At 44.0% G+C, this 22,090-nt stretch overlaps 1 protein-coding gene across 1 annotated transcript in view; it reads right to left on the bottom strand.

Annotated features, from left to right (window-relative positions):
• The window catches only part of LOC120937873 (zinc transporter ZIP9-B-like), a 59,944-nt gene that overhangs the window by 24,885 nt on the left and 12,969 nt on the right, over nt 1–22,090 (bottom strand). The window lies entirely within an intron of this gene.

The following is a 22,090-nucleotide window of genomic DNA, read 5'->3' as shown; positions in this document are numbered from 1 at the left end:
ATTGGTACATTCAACGACTTGCCAAATATCATTTAAAAGTACTGTAAAAAAACAACATTTGCTTTTAACACTTGAAGTTGGAGTGAATGGAATTTCCCCAAACAAAAAATAAATGTACTATTACATAGTAGGCGAGGTTGAAAAAAGTCCATCAAGTCCAACCTGTGTGTGTGATTATATGTCAGAAATGTTATTAAGAAAACATTTCCATCCTGCATCAGCTACACACGGATCGAAATTCAGTCTGTCCCTTCTGACCTGGCTGTGTTTTGATCCATCTATGGCCAGCCAAACTGCCAAAACAAGCAGATTCAAGTAAACAATGATGTAACAGCAAATGCTTTACCTCCTGGCCTATGTCCCCTGGGGGACCAAAGACTATTCCTAAAGTAAAAGGGTCACTTCACTCCAAAGTGTTATTTTAGTTATTGGTGGATCCTGATGGGATAAGTACGGGTCTGGTTTCCTAAAGGGGTCTTGGATACTGCAACAGTAAATCCCCCTGCCATAATTCTTCACTTGGTTCCTCCCCTTCTGGGAGCTTCAGGTGTTCCCTCCCACCTTTAGTGTCTCTTTCCACTTCTCTTGTTGGTTTTGACCTATTATATATATATATATATATATATATATATATATATATATATATATATATATATATATATATATATATATATATATATATATATATATATATATATATATATATATATATATATATATATATATATATATATATATATATATATATCCAGCAGAGATGGTAGGAACTCCTTATAATGGCCACAGCATATGTGCAGATTTGGGATTTCACCATTGGAATTCCATAGAGATAAAAAGCAAAAAAACACTAGAGTTAAAGTTTATCCTCTTCGTGCCGGCGCCTCCCAGCCCTTTAAGAGGTTTATGGCGCTGGGCACAGCTTAAAATCACGTGACCGCCTAGGGCATGGGGGTCAAACTCCATTTTATCACGGTCTGCATCAGCAGTATAGTTGCCATCAAAGGACTGGTTGTATCTGGGTTGCACTATGGACAGGGTGCAGAGTTTAGGGGTGCGCTACATACAAAATGCAGGGTTTAGGGTTGTGTTATATACAGAATGCAAGTTCAAAGGGTGCGCTATGTACAGAGTGCAGGAGTGTGCTGTGTACAGTGTGTGCAACCCCAGCCCCCCCAAAAGCTTCCTCGCATCTTTCTCTCCTACCTGGCCCAGCTCTAGAACCTCCCCCTTGGTAGGCGGCTCTGCCTCACCTTGCAGGGAGATCGCTCTCTCACACATTTTGGAGATCTGTCCCCACTGTGAGCGCATGCAGGAATCTGTTAGACCTCGGAGCCGCCAAGCACAAAACTGTCCCTTGTAAACAGAGGAGGCGTTCCCAGACTTGTCATCCGTCAGATCTGATGGCCAGGTTGTTATACACTGAATGGATCAATTTATGCATTGGGAGAGGAGGGAGAGAGACCAGGAGGTGGTGGGAAGGAGTTCCACCATGTTCCGGCTGCAAAACTGGGTGCAAGCGTCACAAGACAAGGCCTGGCAGGCTAAATTCAGCCCGCAGGCCTTGTGTGTTGGCATATGTGGCTTTGTTGATGAAGGAAATAATTTTAGTGTTACTCAAGTATTAAACAAGGGTTAAAGAATAGATTTTAGCTAAAAAAAAATGTTTTACTTGAAAAAAGGTTAACCAATGTCAACTACAGTTCAAAGATCACACCTTTGATCTACATATTGATGAAACAGTAAATACAATGTACTAAAAATGTTTATTATTGTATTACTCAATGACACTTGCAGATCAACTGCATGGGTCATGCTACACAGGAATGGCTGCTTCTGCTATGTAACATATTATTCCTAGCTGTCATTGATTGCAGGAGAGCAACCACAGGGGAGAGTAGATACCCTCGAGAGTCTTTGATGAGTTTTTTTTTTTTTTTTTTTAAATGGCACGTCTCCTGTGTTTAAAATTCTCAAGAGATTAAATAAATCTTGCGCTATAAAAGAAAAGATTTCCTCTGTACAGCAGGCAACAAAAAAAGTGTCTCTCCTACAATGACACCACCTTTTATCTCCCAAATCCACTGCTGAAGCCCCAATAAACCTCTAACAGCAAGGCCAACGTGGAATTCAAAAATGTATGGTCACTCTCTTTGCTCAGCTCATAGCTGAAAAGTGCATCTCACACGATGTAACAGCATTTCTCCTATTCTGTTCCTTCTGAAACATACAAAAGAGAACCAGAGTGGAATGAAGGTGACAGAGGGGCACACAATTTTCAAAGTCCCCCATTGCAAATGCCAGTCAAGTCTCAGACCTCATAAAGGCGGAGAACATCGCTGCATATTTATGAATCGGTCTGATCTTTGTTCTACAAGAACTTCTTTTATATTCTACACACTTTGATCATTCTCTTTTGCAGCCATCACAACGACCATTTATCGCTCATCATAAAGCAGACTTTGAAATTCATCAAAGAGATTAAATTCTGGGCAATTTTATCATGTCTTTTCAAGTCTATGTGCAAAAGTTAGCCTTAGCGTCAAATTCATGAATTAAAATGAGCTTTTAAAGACGTCATCGATGCAGTGGCAATTGAGAATTGACAGGCTGCCCAATTTCCTGCTTTAGATCTAGTCAAATCTTTTGCCCAACGCTGGCATGTGGAAGGGTTAAAAACCCTTTTGTTGCTTTTAATATACTTTAAAGTGTATGTTAACCATAACTATGAATTTATTCTATTTGCAGCCTTTTGATCTATTAAATATATCACTGAAAGTGTGTTTGTTATATCTGATCAATGAGTGCAATTAAATACTCGTTAACCACTTGGCAGCCTCCCTATAGCAGTTTTACTGCTACAGGGTGACCCGCTGTGTGCAAGATCACACATGTACATACATCTATCCTCTGGGTAGTTGGTTTGAGTTCATGCCGCAGGCGGCTCGCTCATGCTGCGATTAATCACAGTGGAAGCCAATGGGCAAGTACTGCCAATGGGCAAGTACTGCAGACCCGCCAATCATTCGGTACAGAGGCAGAACGGCAGTCCGCCTATGTAAACAGGGCAGATTGCTGTTCTGTCAGGAGGTAAGACAAGGATCCCATGTCTCTGTAAAGCAGGGACATGGATCCATGTCTTCCCCTAGTACAAGCACCTTCCCTACAGTAAGAAAACACTGGCTAGGCACACATTTAACCCTTTGATCGCCTCTGATGTTTAGCCCCTTCCCAGCCAGTGTCATTAGTACAGCGACCGTGTGGATTCTTTAGCACTGATCACGGTTTTAGTGTCACTGGTTCCCAAAAAAAGTGTCAAGTGTCGGTTAGAGTCCGATGCAATATCGCAGTCTTGCTATAAGTCACCGCCGCCATTACTAGTATAAAAAAAATATCCCACAGTTTGTAGAATCTATAACATCTCCACAAAACCAAACGACTTACGCTTATTGGGATTTTTTTTGTGCAAATTGGTTTAGTATATAGCAGAATACATATTGACCTAAATTTATGAAGACATTTGATTTTAAATCACTTCCCACCCGGCCTATAGCAGATTGACGGCCGGGAAGCGGTTCTGTTATCCTGACTGGGCATCCTATGACACACAACAGGATAACATGCGGGGGATTGCGGCGTGTCAGTCTGACACGCCGCATCTCCGATCATGGTAAGAAGCCTCTGACAGAGGCTTCCTCCTACGTGATCAGCTGTGACCAATCACAGCTGATCATCGTGTGAACCAGGAAGTGCCGGTAAACGGCATTCCTCGGTTTGCGCTGACAGGAGAGCGAATCGGCGGTTCTCCCTGTCAGATGGGGGGGGGGGGTCTGCGCTGATAATTAGCACATTGATCATCAGCACAGCCCCCTCAGATTTGCCTGTCAGCTGCTAAAATGTGCCCATAAACTGCCAGTCAGTGCCCCATAAAAAAAGTCTGACAGTGCCCATATCAGTGCTAAGTGACCACCACAGTGCCAGTCGGTGCCCAGCAGTAAAACCTGTCAGTAAATCATCAGTGCGGTCCATCACAGCCGCCTATCAATACTTATCACAGCCGCCTATCAATACTTATCACAGCCGCCTGTCAGCACCCATCAGTGCCACCTACCAGTGCCCATCAATTCTACATATCAGTGCATTCTCCTCAGTGCCCATCAGTGCCCGTCAGTGAAGGAGAAAATGAACTTTTATAACCGGAACAAAGAAAACTTTTTTTTTTCAAACTTTTTGTATTTTTAAGTTTGTTTAGAAAAAAATAAAAACCGCAGAGGTGATCAAATACCACCAAAAAAAAGCTCTATTTGTGGGAACGAAATTCTCATTGGTACATTCAACGACTTGCCAAATATCATTTAAAAGTACTGTAAAAAAACAACATTTGCTTTTAACACTTGAAGTTGGAGTGAATGGAATTTCCCCAAACAAAAAATAAATGTACTATTACATAGTAGGCGAGGTTGAAAAAAGTCCATCAAGTCCAACCTGTGTGTGTGATTATATGTCAGAAATGTTATTAAGAAAACATTTCCATCCTGCATCAGCTACACACGGATCGAAATTCAGTCTGTCCCTTCTGACCTGGCTGTGTTTTGATCCATCTATGGCCAGCCAAACTGCCAAAACAAGCAGATTCAAGTAAACAATGATGTAACAGCAAATGCTTTACCTCCTGGCCTATGTCCCCTGGGGGACCAAAGACTATTCCTAAAGTAAAAGGGTCACTTCACTCCAAAGTGTTATTTTAGTTATTGGTGGATCCTGATGGGATAAGTACGGGTCTGGTTTCCTAAAGGGGTCTTGGATACTGCAACAGTAAATCCCCCTGCCATAATTCTTCACTTGGTTCCTCCCCTTCTGGGAGCTTCAGGTGTTCCCTCCCACCTTTAGTGTCTCTTTCCACTTCTCTTGTTGGTTTTGACCTAATATATATATATATATATATATATATATATATATATATATATATATATATATATATATATATATATATATATATATATATATATATATATATATATATATATATATATATATATATATATATATATATATATATATATATATATATATATATATATATATATATATATATATATATATATATATATATATATATATATATCCAGCAGAGATGGTAGGAACTCCTTATAATGGCCACAGCATATGTGCAGATTTGGGATTTCACCATTGGAATTCCATAGAGATAAAAAGCAAAAAAACACTAGAGTTAAAGTTTATCCTCTTCGTGCCGGCGCCTCCCAGCCCTTTAAGAGGTTTATGGCGCTGGGCACAGCTTAAAATCACGTGACCGCCTAGGGCATGGGGGTCAAACTCCATTTTATCACGGTCTGCATCAGCAGTATAGTTGCCATCAAAGGACTGGTTGTATCTGGGTTGCACTATGGACAGGGTGCAGAGTTTAGGGGTGCGCTACATACAAAATGCAGGGTTTAGGGTTGTGTTATATACAGAATGCAAGTTCAAAGGGTGCGCTATGTACAGAGTGCAGGAGTGTGCTGTGTACAGTGTGTGCAACCCCAGCCCCCCCAAAAGCTTCCTCGCATCTTTCTCTCCTACCTGGCCCAGCTCTAGAACCTCCCCCTTGGTAGGCGGCTCTGCCTCACCTTGCAGGGAGATCGCTCTCTCACACATTTTGGAGATCTGTCCCCACTGTGAGCGCATGCAGGAATCTGTTAGACCTCGGAGCCGCCAAGCACAAAACTGTCCCTTGTAAACAGAGGAGGCGTTCCCAGACTTGTCATCCGTCAGATCTGATGGCCAGGTTGTTATACACTGAATGGATCAATTTATGCATTGGGAGAGGAGGGAGAGAGACCAGGAGGTGGTGGGAAGGAGTTCCACCATGTTCCGGCTGCAAAACTGGGTGCAAGCGTCACAAGACAAGGCCTGGCAGGCTAAATTCAGCCCGCAGGCCTTGTGTGTTGGCATATGTGGCTTTGTTGATGAAGGAAATAATTTTAGTGTTACTCAAGTATTAAACAAGGGTTAAAGAATAGATTTTAGCTAAAAAAAAATGTTTTACTTGAAAAAAGGTTAACCAATGTCAACTACAGTTCAAAGATCACACCTTTGATCTACATATTGATGAAACAGTAAATACAATGTACTAAAAATGTTTATTATTGTATTACTCAATGACACTTGCAGATCAACTGCATGGGTCATGCTACACAGGAATGGCTGCTTCTGCTATGTAACATATTATTCCTAGCTGTCATTGATTGCAGGAGAGCAACCACAGGGGAGAGTAGATACCCTCGAGAGTCTTTGATGAGTTTTTTTTTTTTTTTTTTTAAATGGCACGTCTCCTGTGTTTAAAATTCTCAAGAGATTAAATAAATCTTGCGCTATAAAAGAAAAGATTTCCTCTGTACAGCAGGCAACAAAAAAAGTGTCTCTCCTACAATGACACCACCTTTTATCTCCCAAATCCACTGCTGAAGCCCCAATAAACCTCTAACAGCAAGGCCAACGTGGAATTCAAAAATGTATGGTCACTCTCTTTGCTCAGCTCATAGCTGAAAAGTGCATCTCACACGATGTAACAGCATTTCTCCTATTCTGTTCCTTCTGAAACATACAAAAGAGAACCAGAGTGGAATGAAGGTGACAGAGGGGCACACAATTTTCAAAGTCCCCCCATCAAAGAGATTAAATTCTGGGCAATTTTATCATGTCTTTTCAAGTCTATGTGCAAAAGTTAGCCTTAGCGTCAAATTCATGAATTAAAATGAGCTTTTAAAGACGTCATCGATGCAGTGGCAATTGAGAATTGACAGGCTGCCCAATTTCCTGCTTTAGATCTAGTCAAATCTTTTGCCCAACGCTGGCATGTGGAAGGGTTAAAAACCCTTTTGTTGCTTTTAATATACTTTAAAGTGTATGTTAACCATAACTATGAATTTATTCTATTTGCAGCCTTTTGATCTATTAAATATATCACTGAAAGTGTGTTTGTTATATCTGATCAATGAGTGCAATTAAATACTCGTTAACCACTTGGCAGCCTCCCTATAGCAGTTTTACTGCTACAGGGTGACCCGCTGTGTGCAAGATCACACATGTACATACATCTATCCTCTGGGTAGTTGGTTTGAGTTCATGCCGCAGGCGGCTCGCTCATGCTGCGATTAATCACAGTGGAAGCCAATGGGCAAGTACTGCCAATGGGCAAGTACTGCAGACCCGCCAATCATTCGGTACAGAGGCAGAACGGCAGTCCGCCTATGTAAACAGGGCAGATTGCTGTTCTGTCAGGAGGTAAGACAAGGATCCCATGTCTCTGTAAAGCAGGGACATGGATCCATGTCTTCCCCTAGTACAAGCACCTTCCCTACAGTAAGAAAACACTGGCTAGGCACACATTTAACCCTTTGATCGCCTCTGATGTTTAGCCCCTTCCCAGCCAGTGTCATTAGTACAGCGACCGTGTGGATTCTTTAGCACTGATCACGGTTTTAGTGTCACTGGTTCCCAAAAAAAGTGTCAAGTGTCGGTTAGAGTCCGATGCAATATCGCAGTCTTGCTATAAGTCACCGCCGCCATTACTAGTATAAAAAAAATATCCCACAGTTTGTAGAATCTATAACATCTCCACAAAACCAAACGACTTACGCTTATTGGGATTTTTTTTGTGCAAATTGGTTTAGTATATAGCAGAATACATATTGACCTAAATTTATGAAGACATTTGATTTTAAATCACTTCCCACCCGGCCTATAGCAGATTGACGGCCGGGAAGCGGTTCTGTTATCCTGACTGGGCATCCTATGACACACAACAGGATAACATGCGGGGGATTGCGGCGTGTCAGTCTGACACGCCGCATCTCCGATCATGGTAAGAAGCCTCTGACAGAGGCTTCCTCCTACGTGATCAGCTGTGACCAATCACAGCTGATCATCGTGTGAACCAGGAAGTGCCGGTAAACGGCATTCCTCGGTTTGCGCTGACAGGAGAGCGAATCGGCGGTTCTCCCTGTCAGATGGGGGGGGGGGGGCTGCGCTGATAATTAGCACATTGATCATCAGCACAGCCCCCTCAGATTTGCCTGTCAGCTGCTAAAATGTGCCCATAAACTGCCAGTCAGTGCCCCATAAAAAAAGTCTGACAGTGCCCATATCAGTGCTAAGTGACCACCACAGTGCCAGTCGGTGCCCAGCAGTAAAACCTGTCAGTAAATCATCAGTGCGGTCCATCACAGCCGCCTATCAATACTTATCACAGCCGCCTATCAATACTTATCACAGCCGCCTGTCAGCACCCATCAGTGCCACCTACCAGTGCCCATCAATTCTACATATCAGTGCATTCTCCTCAGTGCCCATCAGTGCCCGTCAGTGAAGGAGAAAATGAACTTTTATAACCGGAACAAAGAAAACTTTTTTTTTTCAAACTTTTTGTATTTTTAAGTTTGTTTAGAAAAAAATAAAAACCGCAGAGGTGATCAAATACCACCAAAAAAAAGCTCTATTTGTGGGAACGAAATGATAAAAAATTTGTTTGGGTACAGTGTAGCACGACCACACAATTGTCATTACAGTGCGACAGAGCTGAAAGCTGAAAATTGTTCTGGGCAGGAAGGGGCGAAAGGGCCCAGTATTGAAGAGGTTAAAGCAGAAAGTAGGGTTGTCCCGATACCACTTTTTTAAGACTAAGTACAAGTACCGATACTTTACAAGTACTCGGGCAAATGCTCGGTATCGGTACCCATACCGATGCTAGTATCAGTATTGGGACAACCCTAGCAGAAAGAATTTTTTTTTTTCAAAATAGTCAGGTCTTTTTTGTTTTAAAGTACAAAAATTAAAAACGCAGCGTTGATCAAATACCACCAAATGAAAGCCATTTGTAGGAAATACATTTTTTGGGTACAGTGTTGCACGTCTGCGCAATTGTCAGTTAAAGTAACGGAGTGCTGTGTTAAAAAAACAAGGGGGGGGGGGTAAATCTTCTGGAGGTCAAGTGGTTAATTGGGTCAGAAATTCAGACCTTTCTTGTGCACACTTTTAGTGCTAGTATTACAAGTATTTTTTTTAATGGCACTTGTGAGGGTGTTTTACTATAATATATATATATAAATTATTATTTAGCGGGAGAAAAAAAAGGGGGGGGGAGGCTGCTGAACTAATATCCAATATGTATCTGACTTCATTTATTAACACATCTGAAATAAGATCAGTCTATTTGGCCATTCTATTCTTATTTCAGACACTTCAATAAATAAGAGGTCAGATCTCGTATCTGCTTGTGCTGAACTGTCCTTGTAACACAAAGTTCACTCGTGTCAGTAGAAGATGGCCATGACAGCACATTACTACCTCAATAAATCAGCATTACACGTCTAGCACATGTCATTTATTACACAGGATCTCTAGCCATTTCCGGCTCTGAAAAAGTCTTCATATAGAATGAAAAAAAAGGAACTTGCATGGTAAGAAAGAAACTATTCTCTGCAAATCTGTGTGGTAATGCAGTCGCTTTCCTGCAGCAAAACCCAGTTTTTGAAAGCAATATCAGCCAAAGCTCCAGCTGGCACCAAAAGAAAAGGGATGCTCAAATTCCTCCCACCCACCTTCCCTAGCTGAGATGTATGAAGCTTGTGCATCTGCTATAGGGTCTGGGCTTGCAAGTGGGGAGAAATTATATTAACACTATCCGTAGATTACCACCGTTTGGTTCATAAAAAAAACAAACTAATGGGGGCGGTATTGCGACATAGTTAAACCAATGCGATTCTGTCATGATCAGCATACTGAAACAGAGCCAGGATATCATTTACATTTTTATGGCCAAAATGTTTTGCTCTATCTGGGAACTGGGTAGATTATAACAGAATGCACATTTGATTCAGGGATTAGTCCCGTTTATAAAAAGGGAAAAGGCACGAAGATTACAGAACACATTTTAGTAAGGTAGTCAAAAAAAAAGGAAGACGATTTTTCTGAGCCTCGTGTACACTGGACGAAAAAAACAAAAAAAACGCCAGTAGAAAGCAGCAGCTGTAGAATTAGTTTTGCAGCAGTGTATTTTTTTTATTAGCAAAACTATACTCCCACAAAAGCTTATGGCTCAAAAACGCTCATAAAAGACACAGAATAGCCGTTGGACCCCATTCACACCTGAGCATTTTGTAGCTACAAAATGCTGAAGGGGGAAAAAAAAATCTATTATTCTCTAGTCTATGGAGATGGTTCACATCTCCACTCCAAAACGTCTGAAGCTCAAACAAGTTTTGGAGCCGCTTTTTTTTTTAGGCAAATTACAGGCCTTTTTCTTTTTACACTGGTGACCATTTGACCTGCACAAAATCATGCCAAAGTCGATGTAAAAATTGCGCAACCTTCTGCCTGAAAACGAAACGCTCATGCTCCTTTCACACCCGAGTCCACAATGCGTTGGCTTCCCAGAGAACATTGCACCCCCGCACAGCTTTATGGGGAGGTTACTTAAAGGCAGGGAGGAGCTGAATTCGCTCTCTTGGGATCGGTGCACTTCCCTCTGCAGAACAGGGGAGAGGACTACAGCTAAGCAGTTAGGCCTGAAGCCTGAGCAGGGATCCATCTGGAGACCAGCCATCCGGAGAGAGACAAGACCAAGTGCCTCCAGCTCGTGCTTCCAAGAGACCGGAGAAACTCACCAGCTGACGATCGTAGCAGTGGAGAGCCAGATTCCGGAGACTGTGTGTTGCGGAGCGGTGACTGATCGGCGCGTCTTCCGTGAGGGATTCAGGCGGACTGGGCCTGCTCGGGTGAGAGGGCACTTGCCCAAGTTTCAATATTGCCTCAGCCTTATGACAAATAGCAATTCACATAACGGAGCTACGTATTGCTCACTGATCTAGCCCAGAGGCCTAACATCTGAAAGTCACGCTAGCAAAATTTACTGATGCTGACTGGAGGATCGGTCCACAAACACCTGTGTTTATCATACCCCTTTGACTGAACCTAAATTCCCTTGGATTACAAAAAGGTTAAGTGCACCAACGTTTTCATCATAGACTTCATCCCTGAGGAACATTCTGAAGCTAATTGGGCCAGGCCTCCGGTCAAGGTTGCCTGCAACTGTGTTTTACAGAACTGCCCACTAGGGGAAGCTCGCAAGCATAGACTATCCATAGCTACTGGTAGACTTCGTAATATTAACATTTCAGTTTTGTTTTATTGACTCTTGCAGGGACACCTGCAGAGTCAGCTATATATATATGTTTATGTGTGTTTAAACTGCTGTTTGTTTCTTTATCTCTTTTATGCCAAGTAAAGTTACCCTTGGTTTACTATATTATTTGTGCGAGATGTGTTTGCTCCTGAGGACTGCATTCAGAAGAAGGTAACAATATTATTGCATGTCACTGTATACTTTATATGTGTTATTGTGGCCCCAGTCAAGCAGGGGACTCACAATACTATTGCATTTTTCTGGTGTGCCAAGGGAGGGTGCGAGCCTGTTAGAGGGGTGGATAGGTCAGAGAGTAGGCCCAAACTCATCAGCAGCTCCTTCGGGGGTATCGCTACATAAGCAACAGCGTTTTGCTTTAGGTGACAACACTCAGATGAACAGGGGCCATTGAAATTAATGATATTTGTCCTGTTGGGTGTTTTTAGAGCCGAGGCTTAGAGCAGAAAGCACCATGTCTAACACATAAGTGTATTTGGGGAAATGCCCCCCAATACCTATGCGACAAAATAAAAGCCTACAACCCCAATCGCGCTCTGCGATCTTCCAACCAAAATTTACTCCAAATCCCCAAAACCAGATACAAGTCCAAAGGAGAAAGAAGATTTGCTGTCCAAGGCCCTCGACTTTGGAACACTTTTCCAACCTCCATTCGGTTGGAGGAGGATCACTTGGCCTTTAGGAGAAAGATCAAATCCTACCTCTTCTGAGCTTAAGGGAGAAGTGCTCAAACAAGCGCCCAGAGGCGATTCAGTTCGCATGTGTAGCGCTATATAAGTTTTTCACTCACTTAGAAATACACCCAAAAATGCCTCGATTTGAACAGAGCCTCAGAGCATTTTTACAGCTGGAAACTCCTCTTAAGCCCAGGTTCACACTGGGCCGCGGGAGTGAAGCCGTGCGAGTTCAGCTGAACTCGCACAATTTCACTCCTGCCTGGCAGTCCTGATTTCTGCCACGATTACAGAGACATCTGTGCAGTTTCTGCACAGATGTCAATGTAAATCGCGCGCTGAAATCGCAAAAAGTAGTACAGAAACTACTTTTTGAATTCGGTGCAGCGCCGCAGATGCGGCGTTGCACTGATTAGGATGATGCCATTGCCAGCAAATGCGCCGATTTGACATGTCAATAAACCAGGGCTCAAACCCACTAGTTCTGGGGGTTTTTCCCAGCCAGAAAAAGCCCATGCCAAAAAAACGCTGATAAAAGCCTTTGGGTGCATGGACACATAGGGGGTTATTTACTAAAGGAGAATTGGAAGTGCAGTCGCTGTAGATCCGAGGGGGACATGCAAGGAAAATAAAAAACAGCATTTTAGCTTGCACATGATTGGATGATAAAATTAGCAGAGCTTCCCCCGATTTCAGATCTAACCCTCAGATTTACAGCGACTGCTCTTACAAGTGCACTTGTAATGCAATTTGGATTTGCCTTTCGTAAATAACCCCCATAGGATAACATGGAGAGTTTACTGGCTCTAAAAAAAATAAAAAAAATAAAAAACGCCTGAAGCCAAAAACAGCAGCTGTAAAAACGTTCATTGTGCATGAGGCCTTAGGCCCCTTTCACACGGGCTGTCCGATCAGGTTCGCTTGTCCGCCGACACACGCTGCTATCCGATCCTCTCCGCCAAAACCGGACGGATGAAGGTCCTTTTTTCCATCCATCTGGTGGATCGGATGAAAAACGGACAAGTGGTCCGAGCGGAAAGCGGGAGTTTGCCTAACTCTGCTCTGTTCAGTAAGCGGAGATGGGCCTGTCACCCCCTGATCAGCAGAGTGATCCCGGGCTGAGCAAGTTGATCTCACAGAACGGAGGCGCCCATGTGAAAGGGGCCTTAGAATTCACAAAGAATCCCCCCATGCACACATATAGTTGTAATAAACCATAACCTTTCTTCAATAAAAAAATGCGTAGAAGTGGGCTGTCAACACTGCAGATTATTGGGGCTCATTCACAGCAGCAAGCCCTATAAAACACATGCCCACTAGTGTGCACTCAAATGCGCCAATCAAGGCACATCACATGGTTCTATTATTTTTCTCTTTCTCTGTAAAACTTTATTGAATGAATTTATTTCTATTCACTGCAGATGCATTGTGATGTATTAGTTTGCAACTGAAGAAAATAAAAGTTGTGCATGCAGCACTTTTTTTCAGCACAAACCACCACACCCAATGGTGTGAATTGACTGCATAGCAATCAACGTAAATTGCATTGTCTTTGCTTTGGGGCTTTGCTGGGCAGGGCTGCACATGGAGTGAACGAGCAATAAAGAAACAGAAAATCTCAGCCGCTATATGAAATGTATACAGGCATCCAAAACATGCATCTAAAGTTTTGCAATGCTTATGTCAATAAAGCCAGCCTTGTGCACAAAAAAAAAGTGTCCTCCATCTTAAATAAAATTCAGACTTATCCAACTGAATTTCATTACCAGATCAGACCTCAATGTGCTTTAACAAAGGTCAATACTCACCTCTGGCAAATCACTGGTGTGAAGTGATCCGCAACATCTCCAGTAGAGTTAATATGTAAGCCTGGGTGTGTGCCATGGATAGATGGTGTTTGCATTGTTAATGAATGAAATAACGTAAAACAACTGCATATACAGTAAAACCTTGGTTTGCGAGCATAATTCGTTCCAGAAAGAGGCACCTCTAAGTGTAGCAAAAAGTTGCTAAATGTTTTACCTTCATTAAATGTAACCATATTGCTACACTTAGAGGCTCCTCTCATTTTTTTATACTCAGTTGTGACATGACGCTACTCTTATATCAAGACATCGCTTGTATATCAAGGCAAAATGTATTAAAAAATGTTGCTTGTCTTGCAAAACGCTCTCAAACCAAGTTACTCTCAAACCAAGGTTTTACTGTAGTGCAAAAATAATTCAGAGGCTTGCAGCAAGCAATCGCTGACACTAAAGACGCATTTAATCCTTGAATTTGAAGATCTTACAAGTGGATAGGTGAAAAGTTTATATGACGCAAGAGATCTGCTAGATCCTCTCAAATTTGCAAGCTCTGAAGTCAAACTGAGGGAATCCATATGATGGGGGTCTGCAGTGTTCAGATGAATGGGCGATCATCAGGGTGTAGCTGTTTATGCAGCTGCTGGTTCACCTGCTCTCCGCTCGCCACTGCAGATTTTATAAGGGAAGTAGGTTTCTTGATATAATCAGTGGAGTTCTGTTTTTCTTGTGACAGCTGGTCCGCTGTACTTTGTGTATGTGGAGAGCAAACGGCACCTAATACAGAAATGAGGACTGTCATATCGACAGCTGAGGCCCTCATATGACACTAGGAGAGCCGCTGTCCCAGTGCAATCAGTAGAGCTGAGCTGTTACTGTTACTGACAGCCTGGTCCAGCAGCGTGCAGGAGACCACCGGATGATGCAAAATGATAAAAAAAGGTACCCCATCCCCACCCCCGCCCTAAGTCATAGTACCTGAAGTAGGTTCTTTTCCCTGCCTATATGTCAACCCAGCCAGTATTAGTCATGCTAACCTGTTTACATGCTAAAGATCCCTCCTATTACAGATAAATGGACAGTTACAGTCAAGTGGAAAAGTAATTAAACATAGAAACTGGTGACTTTTTCAAAATATTTGAACAGGCAAACATCAGATATTGATTCAAATAGTGTCTACAGAAGAAATGTGACATACTTGAACAAATAAAAAAAAAAGACATGGGCTGTTCATTTTCATTCTTAAATCAACATAAAAACACAGATCTGTCGTATGGAAAAATAAGTACTTCAGGAACATTTACTATCACTAAAATTCCACAAAATTAGAGACCATTGTTCCAGATTAGGTGCCAATGTTTAGGACCTCCAGCCATAAATGGTGCAAATGTCTTTCCTGCAGACCAACCTGTGGCTGCAGGAAAGAAATTTGCACATCTATGGCTGGCCTTAAGCCTCATACACACAATCGGATTTTCCGCAGACAAAGCATAGGACTTTTGTCCGAAGGGCGGTGGCCAGGAATTTGTCTTGCATACAAACAGCACACAATTGTTGGCCAACAAACATGAAAATACGTGCTTTTTCAGCTCTTTAGCACCACCCTTTGGGCACCTTCTGCTAATGTTGCATTTAGTCTACACACGATCGGAAAATCGGACAATGGAGAATTGTTGGCAGAAAATGTTAAAGCATGCTATACAACATTTGTCAGCTGAAAATCCGGCAACAATTGTCCGATGAAGAATACAAATGGTCCGATCGTGTGTAAGAGGCTTTGTGTTTCTTGTATGACAAGTTGTCTTCAATGCTTACAACACAAGATAATCAGCACAGATTCTGACAAGCCCGGGACTCCAGCATAGTAATTAGACCAGTTTATATTACAGTTTATCAGTTATGAATAATTGTTAAGTTGTTATTAAATGATTAAGTGACTAAAAAGCAGAGCGGAGGATTGTGGTTGGGTGGAGATCATTCAGCTATACATGAGACCTGGACTGTTCAGGTGACTCATACAGATGATATGTAGCTGATCTCGGCACTATACTTCTATGTAACCTTCTGTTGTTCTCTAGGGCTCATTCAAACCAGATGGGAGGACCTGTATTTATCTGCAAAACATCAACACAAGGGCACAAAGAAAACAATTGGACTCTATGTGCCCTATTTCCACCACACATGTGCGATGATGTGCATTGTCTAAAAATGCAGCAGGTCTTTTCTGCAGTGCATTGCATGTCACTACAAGGCAACACAACATGCTGTGATGCATAGAGCTGAATAAAGTGACATTTTGTTACATTTAAAAAGGTTAATTACCGTATTTATCGAGGTATTGCGCGCTCCGGCGTGGACCCGCATTCCTGAAAAAAAAAACATTTTAGTACTTACAGTTTTGGTGTCTTGCGCGGCGTCCATCGGCGGCCTAGTCGGGTCCGGCGTCCGTCTGCGGCTTTGGTGGTGTCCTCCTTCTGCGGTGTCCTTTGAACTACTGCGCCGGCATATACCGAGCACAGTACACTCGTGTATAGTCGGGCAGGCTCGGCTCCTCTCGCGGTCAAGTCCTGTACGTCCAGGACGTGACTGCGAGAGAAGCCGAGCCTGCCCGACTATACACGAGTGTACTGCGCTCAGTATATGCCGGCGCAGTAGTTTAAACTCGGCGCGGGAAGCGGGTATTGGCGTATATCGCGCACCCATGATTTTGCCCTGAATTTCAGGGCAAAAAAGTGCGCGTATACTCCGATAAATACGGTAAGTAAACTGTGCAATTCACTGTAACAACGCGTTGCACAGCAGTGTGTACATGTAAAGCCCCATACACACGGTAGGACTTTTTGACAACAAACCTCAAAATGAGCAAGTTTTCAAAAAAATCCAACCGTGTATACGCTCCATCAGGCAAACTTTTTCGGTTTTCATCGGGCAAAAGTTCGCTCTGCAAACGGACAAACTTTTCGGCAACAAAAGTCCGATGGTGCAAAGTCCTGTCGTGTGTACAGAAATCCATCAGACTTTTGTCCGAAGTACAATCATGCATGCCCAGAATTAATGTTAAAATCAACCAATAGCAGAAGTTGACCAAAGTGTGGCGGTAAAGAGCAGAAAAATCACGTGATGTTGGGAAAGTTTGCAAAAAAGTCCTACCGTGTGTATGCTATGGGTGTGCCCGGCCAACTCCCTATGGACAAAAATCCACAGAAAAGTTTGTTTGAAGTCCGACCGTGTGTACGAGGCTTAATACAGAGCAGAACGCTCGTAGGCTGATGTGAATGAACCTTAGACCCCTTTCACACTGAGGCACTTTGCAGGCGCTATAATGCTAAAAATAGCACATGCAAAGTGCCCTGAAAGAGCGGCTCCATCCGAGGGCTTTCACACTGGAGCAGTACGCTGGCAGGATGTTAAAAAATGTCCTGGAAGCAGCATCTTTGGAGCGGTGTGTACACCACTCCTCCACCGCTGTTGCCCATTGAAATGAATGGGCACCACGGCCGAACCGCCGGCAAAGCGCCGCTGCAGTGGTGCTTTGCGGGTGGTTTTAACCCCTTTTCAGTCGCTAGCAGGGGTTAAAAGTGGCATGCTAGCGGTCAAATACCTCAGCAAAAATGGCGGTAAAGCGCTGCTAAAGATCGCAGCGCTTTACCGCCAACAACGCCCGCGCCCTAGTGCGAAAGTGGCCTTCGAGCAGTGTTGGTCAACTTTAAAATCATAGGAGTGCCTCAAGTGCAGCACCCAGACACTTCCAGGAGGGCCACACACTAGCAGCAAAGCACAAAATGTATGGGCTATAGCGCGTCTGTGGCCAAAAAGTATGGCTGTGCTGCATTTTCTGCATCTTACCGCAATGCACACTGAAACATTTGGAGCACAATAACCCCCAGCATTGCAGTCAGTTGACATAGTAATAAGCCCCAACACTGGTGTTAGTGAGTGCAATGATGACCCCAGCTAGGGTTGCCACCTCATCCTTTTAAACCCGAACACATATGAATTACACAGGTTCTGTGGTTGATTAGGATGGTAATTAAACTCACTTGGTGCCTTATCTAGATTAAATTAGAAAATAGCCCCAGAACTGTGTAATTCATATGTGTCCAGGTTTAAAGGGATGAGGTGGCAACCCTACTCCCAGCTTTGAAGTCAGTGGATGCAATAAAAACCCACAGCATTGGTGTCAGTGGATGCAATAATAAGCCTCATCATTTGTGTTTGAAAGGCATGCGGAGGGGGGGGTTATATTGAATTGCATTGAACCATAAATGCAAGGCAGCTCCCCAACCAATGCGTCCGACCCCTTATCTTTATGCGGGGCACCGGACACATGGATTTCAATGTTTTTTTTTTTTTTTATCAAGCACATGATTAGAGCCCAAGGCTTTAATTGGCTTCAAAAAAGGGTGGGCTCGTGGCGCAGAGGACTGGCGTTGGTTTGCAGCCCCCCCGCCGCCAATGTAGGGCACCACAGCCTTGGAGTCTGTCTGGAGTGCTCTGTACCATCATATATTTTAGAAAACAGAACTTCCTGGGTGGCATTAAAGGCAAATTTGATTTCATCTGCACCAACCCCACCAAGAATCCCCTTCCCCAGCATGTGATTTTTTATTTCCAAGACTTCCAAGCAATGGAGAATACGAAGATGGATTATCACCTTACAGAGAGATGTCTGGGCACAGGGGGCAGCCACACTACAGTAGATAGGGTTAGCAAAAGCACTTTCACATTGAACTGTTATACTGCAACTTGTTCAGTAAAGTTACATTAACCATTCTAAACCTGGTCTGAAGATTATTCAAAGGGGTGCATGTTGGTTCTGGTGTATCCAAGGAACCAGGGTCTGTAAAGCACTATGGGATTAGGAAATAATAACACCCTGCAAAATAGGTGCAGAGGCAAGTAGGCCTCCCACCCACCCACATGGGGCCATGGCACCCTGCATTCTCTAGACCAGTGTTCCCCAACCTCCGGTCCGCGGCCCACTACCGGGCCGCGGCACTTCTGCAGCCGGGCCGCGAGCAGGCGGCATGAGAGAGCCCCACATGTGGACTGCGGCACTCTGCCATTCGGACCGCAAGGAGACTTTTCTTCCTCCTGCGTCGCTCATAGAGCCGACAGTGGGAGGCGGAACAATTCTGGGTGGAGGGCGGAGCTGCCTGAGGTTATCAAACAGGCGATTGGCTGCTAGGACTGTCCTTCATCCTAGCAGCCAATCACCTGTTTGTTACCTCGGCCCTCCATCCAGAACTGTCCCGCCTCCCTCCCTGCAACTTTTCTCCTCATGCTGTGCCTCCCTTCAATCTGTCCCTAGGTGTGGGGGATGGAACCGAGGACTGTAATGTGTGGGGGACGGAACCGAGGACTGTAATGTGTGGGGGACGGAACCGAGGACTGTAATGTGTGGGGGACGGAACCGAGGACTGTAATGTGTGGGGGACGGAACCGAGGACTGTAATGTGTGGGGGGACAGAATCCGAGGACTGTAATGTGTGGGGGACGGAACTGAGGACTGTAATGTGTGGGGGGGGGGGGGGGGGAAGGCTGAGGACTGTAATGTGTGTGGGGGGGGAGGCTGAGGACTGTAATGTGTGGGGGACAAAACTGAGGACTGTAATGTGTGGGGGGGGAGGCTGAGGACTGTAACGTGTGGGGGACAGAACTGAGGACTGTAATGTGTGGGGGGGGAGGCTGAGGACTGTAATGTGTGAGGGGGGGAAGGCTGAGGACTGTAATGTGTGGGGGGGGGACTGAGGACTGTAATGTTTCTGGGGGGAAGGCTGAGGACTGTAATGTGTGGGGGGGGACTGAGGACTGTAATGTTTGGGGGGGAAGGCTGAGGACTGTAATGTGTGGGGGGGACTGAGGACTGTAATGTGGGGTTATGATATAAATAGGGGCAGATGACAGTACTGTTAATGGGGGAGCCCAGAGTATGACAACACTACCAGTGACAGGGTGAGTGTGAGCAGGGCCTAGTGAGGGCACTAGCTTTATCTGTTGGGGCCTTACCACATCTGGTGGCAGGCAGATGCGGATTGTCACTTACCATGCTGCCTGCCACCAGATGCGGATTGTCACTTGCCATGCTGCCTGCCACCAGATGTGGATTGTCACTCTGCCTGCCACCAGATGTGGAGTGACAATCCGCAGGCATGCCATCCCCAACCTCCCCCCAACCGGGCCTTGGCAAAATTTTCTTCCATGCAGCCGGTCCCCGGTGCCAAAAAGGTTGGGGACCACTGCTCTAGACCAATCCAAGTGACAATCCACATCTGGTGGCAGGCAGCATGGCAAGTGACAATCCGCATCTGGTGGCAGGCAGCATGGTAAGTGACAATCCGCATCTGGTGGCAGGCAGCGTGGCACGTGACACACTCAAAGCTCCCACTGATTCTGCATTATGGTGGGCTTAACTTTATTTATTACTACAATGTAATAAATAGAAATAATGCGCTGACAAATTGCCCGTGAAAAATCGCTTACCCCCCGCATGCCATCCCCATCCTCCCCCCAACCGGGCCTTGGCAAAATTTTCTTCCATGCAGCCGGTCCCTGGTGCCAAAAAGGTTGGGGACCACTGCTCTAGACCAATTTCATACTGGGGCTGCCCATGAGTTAATGGTAAAGTTCTGCTCATTTTTAGCTGCGCTTTACTGGTGTTTAAGCTGCGCTTTTCAGCTGCTAGCGGGGTGCTTCTCACCCCAAATAAGGGGTTAAAAACGCCTGTGTTACGGTGCTTACGAAGCGCTTTTCAGGCATTTCATTGCAATGGGCAGGGGCATTTTGGGGGCGCTGTATACAGCCAAACCGCAACAAAGATGCTGCTTGCAGGACATTTTCTAATATCCTGCAAGCGCACCGTCCCAGTGTGAAAGATCTTGGGCGGCATGGGAGGCAGTTTTCAGGCGCTATTTCTAGCGCTAAAAACTGCTTCTGTGTGAAAGGGGTCTAAGTCTGTCCTCAGTCTTTCAGGTTGAATGATGCTGGGTTTCATTCAACCTGGAAGACTAAAGACATTTAGCGGCACAGCAAGATTATTGCAGGCATTAGCTCTGGATTGGGGCGAGTACTGCAGCCACAGATTTTTAGGTAAAAACCTTAATGGGAAATTGACAAAAAAAAATAAAAAATTAGACTTTAAATATTAAATCCAGTTGTACTTGTAGCCTAGAGTTGCTCTTTAACCCTTTCACTGTCATAGCAGTTGGGAGTCTGTTGACATCTTATCACCCAACTGTCAGGGTAATTCTATTGAAGTGATTCAGGCATTGTAAAACTTTACAGCTACCTGATCACTCCACAAACACACTGAAACGGGTCTGGCAGTGATAGGATTAAAGTGGAACTAAACTTGACTAACAAACTGCGAGCAGGCTGCTCTTTTTTGCAATAAAACACACTAATGCTTATGTCCCTTCTGCAAAAACAAACAATTTTCTACTGAATGCACACTGACCTGTGCATTCCTGGCATACTCTTGACTGTGCTGAAATGACAGACTCCCATGTGCATGCGCAGGATGTCATCAATCCCCGATCAGCCAAATAAGAGGCCAAAAACCCAGCACCCAGAAGAAGCTGGAGAGAAGCTGACATTGGATTTATCCACCATATTGCTGGAATAAGAAGGGAGCTTAGTTCCATTTTAAAGTATACATGCCCTTTTCTTATTCAGAACAAAGGTTCACTTTTATAACCACTTCCTGCAGCAGATTATATTTATGTTACCTTTGCTCCCCTAATGCTTCAGTCTCTGCAGGAAGTAAAACAGAACTATGAAAGTATTTTAGTTTGAGAATACATAGGGATGAGGGACGTACAGTCTTGAGGAAACTGGAGTAGATAAAATAAGTCATAAGATCAAGCAGTTCATCAACTGTGGGATCACACATGTTATTTATGGCTTACTCTGTCCGTGTGGCCTCATGTATGTTGGCCGAACCTCTTGACCTATGAGGACCAGAATGAATGAACATCGAAGCAGTATCTCAACAGAGAAGGACAAGGGTTCAGTAGCCAGACACTTTAAAGAAGCCCATGATAATAACATAGAGGGCCTTAAAGTGTTTGGCATAGAAGCCATAACTAATAGTTTAGATAATGGTAAAAAATATCAGATTCTTTGCAAAAGAGAGGCTTTCTGGGTCTTTACCTTAGGAACTATGGCTCCACAGGGTCTCAACGAGGCAATTAAGTTACACAATACAGCGTGACCCATTGTGGGATAGAACCGCACTCTCCAGTGGGGAAAGTGAGGACCATGGAAGATTTGAGCCTTATGCCGCATACACACGATCATTTTTCGGCATGAAAAAAACGTCGTTTTAAAAAAATGTCATTTAAAATTATCCTGCGTGGGCTTCACATCATTTTTCGGGTTCTGAATTTTTTTTTTTCGAGCATGCTGCATTTTTTAAC

Source organism: Rana temporaria, chromosome 4, assembly GCF_905171775.1.
Source record: "Rana temporaria chromosome 4, aRanTem1.1, whole genome shotgun sequence".
Lineage (NCBI taxonomy): Eukaryota > Metazoa > Chordata > Amphibia > Anura > Ranidae > Rana > Rana temporaria.
This window is presented reverse-complemented; position numbering and strand designations above follow the sequence as displayed.